The sequence below is a fragment of the Cherax quadricarinatus genome, chromosome 16, assembly GCF_038502225.1.
Source record: "Cherax quadricarinatus isolate ZL_2023a chromosome 16, ASM3850222v1, whole genome shotgun sequence".
NCBI lineage: Eukaryota > Metazoa > Arthropoda > Malacostraca > Decapoda > Parastacidae > Cherax > Cherax quadricarinatus.
In genome coordinates, this window is record NC_091307.1 from 49,379,463 (window position 1) to 49,385,462 (window position 6,000).

Genomic DNA, 6,000 nt, shown 5'->3' on the forward strand with positions numbered 1-6,000 from the left:
CTACTAGGTTAGGAATGTTATTTTCTGGTACCGCTTTGAATATCCATGCAACTTTGTCGCAGGATATCATATGTAATTATAGCCTACTGAAGAAGGCAATCCTTAAAGCATATCAAAAAACCACAAATTCTTATAGGAAAGATTTCAGGTATGCCACCTTACAGCCTGGCCAGAACTTTCAGCAGTTACAGGTAACACTCTTTCGTTTGTTCGACTTTTGGATAGAGAGTTCAGGAATTGATCGCAGTTGTGAATCTCTTAGAGACTTCATGGTTGCTGACCAGTTCCTGACAGCTCTTCCCCATCAGATACGAACATTCATCAGAGAACGTAACCTGATTAAAGCTGAGGAAGTTGCTGAGGCTGCTGACCTGTATGCCAAGGCTCACAATTCCTATAAAAACCTAAAGGGATCGAACCTTAAGGGCAAGGATTCATCAGACCTTAAGAAATCAAAGCCTCTAGTGGAAAGTAAAGTGACTTCTTTTATTCCTGTTTGTCATTTGTGTGGTGTTAAGGGACATAAACGTCCAGATTGTCCTTCTAAGAAGGTCCAAAAAGTTGGAAGATGTTTTAAAGACTGTAATGACCAAGCGCCCTTCTGTTCAGGAACAGTTAATGGACTTAATGTATCTACCATTTTACGAGACACTGGATGCACATGTATAGTCATTTCTGATAAGCTGTTCCCTAACCTTAACGAAACTCATTCCTCTGCTATACTTTCAGACTACTTGGGTCGTACGGACACTTTTCCTACAATCCGTTGTTACATTAGGTCTAAATGGTTCACAGGTTGGTCTGAAGCCGTACTAGCTCCCATCACTTCTTGCTCCGTACTAATAGGTAATGTAAAAGGTGCCATTCTTCCTTCTGAGGTTGACCTTTCATCACCAAAGGTGGACATAAGCTTTTCAGATCCTCTTCCTGTAGAGTCAGAGATGCCCCTCGAAAGTTCAGATGAGACAATGTCTCGCGAGATTCATGTGGGATTAAAAACCAGTGATGCTACTCTCGAAAGCGAGGTAGTAGGATCACCGGTTCACTTGTTAGATGAAAGTAAAGATATCACCTCCGATACCATAAATGTCTTGACTAGGGCTCGGACCAAAGCCCAGGATTCTCCTACTGTCCATTCTTTGATTTTCCCTGACTTTAAGCCTTTAGACATATCGAAGGACTCCTTTGTCAATTTGCAACGTAATTGCCCTTCTCTTCAGAATTGCCATAATGCCGCTAAACAAAATCAAGTTATCCAAAGGAAAAACTTTTCATATAAATTTGAATATATAAAAGATATCTTGTACAAGTCAGTATTCAAATTAAATTCAGATGAGATAGACTATTCCATCTTAGTTGTTCCAAGTCAATGCAGAGAGACTGTTCTTAAAATGGCTCATGACCTGCCAGTGGCCGGACATTTCTCGCATCGTAAAACCTTAAATAAAATTAGGGAAACCTATTTTTGGCCAAAAAGGTCCTCAGATGTCACTACTTATTGTAGATCGTGTAAAGTTTGCCAACTGTCATCCTCCCGAGGTACCAGGCGAGTACCTATGGTCAAAATGCCAGTCTTTACGGTACCCTTTGAAAGAGTAGCCATTGACATCGTAGATCCTTTATCTCCACTTTCATCTGGGGGACATAGATATATATTAACATTAGTTGCTTATGCTTCGAGTTTCCCTGAAGCCGTTCCCTTAAAGACCATAACTACTACAGAGGTGGCTAAAGCCCTTTTGTCCATCTTCTCCAGAGAGGGAATCCCTAGAAAAATTTTGGGTAACCGTGGGACACAATTCACATCTGACTTAATGCAACATCTATACCAACTTCTGGGAGTGAAGCCTCTCTTCACCACACCCTATCATCCCAGCTGTAATGGGAGGATTGAGCGCCAGCATTCGATTCTCAAGTCCATTTTAAGGAAACTTTGCTCCCTTAAACCTAAGGAGTGGCATCGTTACCTACCCTGTGCTTTGTTTGCCATGAGGGAAGTTCCCAGTGACTCTTTGGGGTTTTCACCTTTTGAACTTCTCTATGGTAGACAGGCCAGAGGCCCATTGTCCATCCTTCATGACTTATGGACTAATGAGGACGTAAAGGATGAGGTTCAGTCTTCTCATCAGTTTCTCCTTGACCTTAGATCCAAACTTGAGGAGACCTCTGACATAGTTTGGAAAAACTTAAGCTTGTCACTGGACCAGTACAAAACTTATTTTGATTCCAAAAGTCAGAGGAGACGTTTAAAGTAGGTGATGAAGTTCTGGTACTTTTGCCTATCAAGTCAAATAAATTATTAGTAGCATGGAAAGGTCCATATAAAGTATTAAAAATTTGTGGGAAAGTTGACTACCTCATAGAAGTCAAGGGGAAACCTAAGCTTTATCATATCAACATCCTTAAGAAATATTACCGAAGAAATTCGGTTAACTGCCATAATAACTTTGACTTAGTTTTTCCACACGAACTTGATACGACAACTGAAGAATGCAAAGTGTGCGTAATTGACACCTCTAACTTAGACTATGATGAAGAACTACATGACTTGGTGACTCTTGACCACTCGGGCGCAACCAACATTAATATTAATGAATCTTTGGATGACCATAAGAGACATGAACTACTTCAATGTGTGAGTAACTTTTCAGACGTCTTTACTGATATTCCAGGTGTTACCTCCACGGTAGTCCATAAGATTGACTTAGTGACAGACAATCCTATCAAACGAAAATTATACTCAGTTCCAGTTCACCTTAGGGATGCATTTGACCGAGAGGTAGACAAATTATTAAAACTAAAGATCATTGAACCTTCAGTATCTGCATACTGCTCACCAGTAGTCATGGTTATGAAGGAGGATAATTCATATAGACTTGCTATTGACTTCAGAGGCCTTAATGCTATAACTCGGTGGGATGCTGAGCCTATGCCCTTAATAGATAGCGACCTACACAAATTTTATGATGCTTCCTTCTTTTCAGAGATCGATATTGCGCAGGCATATCATCAAGTAATGTTAGATCCTTCTTTCAAGCAGTACACCGCTTTTCCTACACACCAAGGACTGATGCAATATAGAACTATGCCCTTCGGTTTGGTAACTGCCTGTGCTACCTACGTGAGACTGATGAGAAAGGTCTTGGGTAATATGCCAAATGTTTCAGTTTATTTTGATAACATTTACGTAATGACATCCACGTGGGGCGAACATATCCAAACATTAACATCAGTTTTGCGTAGGTTACGCTTACATGGCCTCACTGCCAAGCCGAAGAAATGCTTCCTTGGGTATAACAAGATTAGATATCTTGGACTGATACTTTCTAATAACTCTCTGCAGCCTCTTCCTAGTAAGATCAAAGCTTTATTAGAATTTAAATTCCCCAAAACCAAGAAGCTCATGCGTAGCTTTCTTGGTTCTGTAAATTTTTATGCACGGTTTATCCCAAACCTTACTGATCTTACAGTTATCTTATCCGACTTTCTTAAAAAGTCTGTGAAGGAGCCTCTTGAACTCTCCGACGTAGCTCGGGAAAAGTTTAATGAGATTAAAAATATCTTTTCGAAAGACCCTGTACTTAAGATTCCAGATATTAATAAAACATTTTGTTTAAGAACTGATGCCTCCAATACTGGCTTAGGTGCAGTGTTACTACAATACCATGATGGTACTCCCTTCCCTGTATGCTTCCTAAGCCGGAAACTCCTTCCCGCAGAAACGAGATACTCCACCATAGAAAAGGAATGTTTAGCCCTTGTGTGGGGTATCTCTAAACTTAAATTTTACTTTCTGGGAAAAGAATTCATTTTAGAAACGGACCACAAACTCTTGATATACCTAGAAACTTTTAAGGGAACCAACAGTCGCCTCTTGAGGTGGACATTGGCACTCCAGGCTTTTAAGTTCCATATTGTGTATATAAATGGTTCATCCAATTATTTCTCTGACTGGTTAAGTCGTGACAGTCAGTAGAAGATTTGTTGCCTTACGCGACTACCACAGGTTAGAACTTTTTCCTCGCCTATTCTTCTTATACTCCTTGACTATAAGTCTTGGTATGGTGGAGTGTGAGGGAAAAGTTCAATAGATAGGAGTAGCGATAGAGTAACGGTAGTTTCAATGCTGGCTACTTGTTAAGGTAGGGTAAGTCCAGCTTCCGCTATTCCCCCCTTTTTGCCCCCACCCTCTAAAGTGATAGGTTGATTGCTGGCTGCTTGTTAAGGTAGAGTCAGTCTAGCTCCCACTATCCCTTCCCCTCCTCTCCCCCCCCCCCCGAAAGGTGACGTGTGGGGCTCCGGTCCAAAGAGTAATCACTAGACTCACAGCTCCCAGCACTTCTGTAAGTACATGCCTGCCTTGTATTCTAGTGGATTTATTGGTTGAAAGCTTCACTTTTGACCAATAATAAACTTAGTCCTTTCAGTCTTGCTCTAAGTTGACTGTTGTAATAATCACCACGTCTTTTAGGTATTGTACTTATCATGGAGAGTGATTTCTTAAGCAGTGGGTAACCTGTTTATCTTTCCAGCTTGGATGACAGAGAGGGTCACCTGCCAATTAACGAGTAGAATTGAAGGAGACGGACTAACGTGCTGAGATGTCCCAAATTTTGATCCACTTACCTGTTTGTGTATGCAAGTAGCAGGATATAACCCCTCATCATTGCAGTGGAGAAAACCTGCTTTCCTGTCATCTGGAAGGATTATTGAAGGCTAGAAAATCTGTGAAGAACGAGCTGGTGGGTTGTCATCAACACCTGCGACCCCCTTCCCCCATCATCAGCAATGGCTACGATTTCAACAACACGCAGTGTCACCATCACCAGACACCCAAGTTTTATGTATACAGATTAGCGTTGAATTCAGTTATCATTTATATTTTTCACTTTTCATTTTCTTTAATGTAGGATTAATATTTCATATTTAAGTGTTTTATATTTTATTTTATTTTTTTTTTTTTTTTTCAACAAACCAGCCGTATCCTACCAAGGCAGGGTGGCCCAAAAAGAAAAACGAAAGTTTCTCTTTTTAAATTTAGTAATTTATACGGGAGAAGGGGTTACTAGCCCCTTGCTCCTGGCATTTTAGTCGCCTCTTACAACACGCATGGCTTACGGAGGAAGAATTCTGTTCCACTTCCCCATGGAGATAAGAGGAAATAAACAACAACAAGAACTAGAAAGAAAATAGAAGAAAACCCAGAGGGATGTGTATATATACATATATATGCTTGTACATGCATGTGTAGTGTGACCTAAGTGTAAGTAGAAGTAGCAAGACGTACCTGAAATCTTGCACGTTTATGAGACAGAAAAAAAGGACACCAGCAATCCTACCATCATGTAAAACAATTACAGGCCTTCGTTTTACACTCACTTGGCAGGACGGTAGTACCTCCCTGGGCGGTTGCTGTCTACCAACCTACTACCTAGTTTTATATTTTATATTTTCTAAATAATAAAGTGCTTATGTTTGTCAGTTTTTATTCTTTTTCTGTACATTAATTTTCCTGAGGAGGAGCCAGCCTTGGTAATACTGACTGAAGTTGTTACAGGGCTGAGTAAGGCTTCACAGGCAGGGAAACATGATTTAATATTTAATACCAAAATAGTGAAATCTGAACCAACATATCTGAAATTCACTCTCCACCTTCCTTGGATTAGGTGGTTCTTTTATTTAAACGTTTGTAGCCAAGCAAGCGTTGGTTTGCGAATTTATGCCAGCCATTCCAGGTTGCTAGGAATGGACTTAACTACTTTCACCTGCAGTATCAATTTTTCCAAGAATTTGGTCCTATTTTCCGTACCAAAACTTTGAAAATTTGAAGCTGATCGGATGAGGCGTTCTCGAGTTAAGAGTGAAAGAAAATCGAGAAGTTGAAGGAAGAAACAGAAAGCAGGCAACACTTAAAGGTGTTCCTTTAGGGAATAAAGAAACAGAAAGCAGGCAACACTTAAAGGTGTTCCTTTAGGGAATAAAGAAACAGAAAGCAGGCAA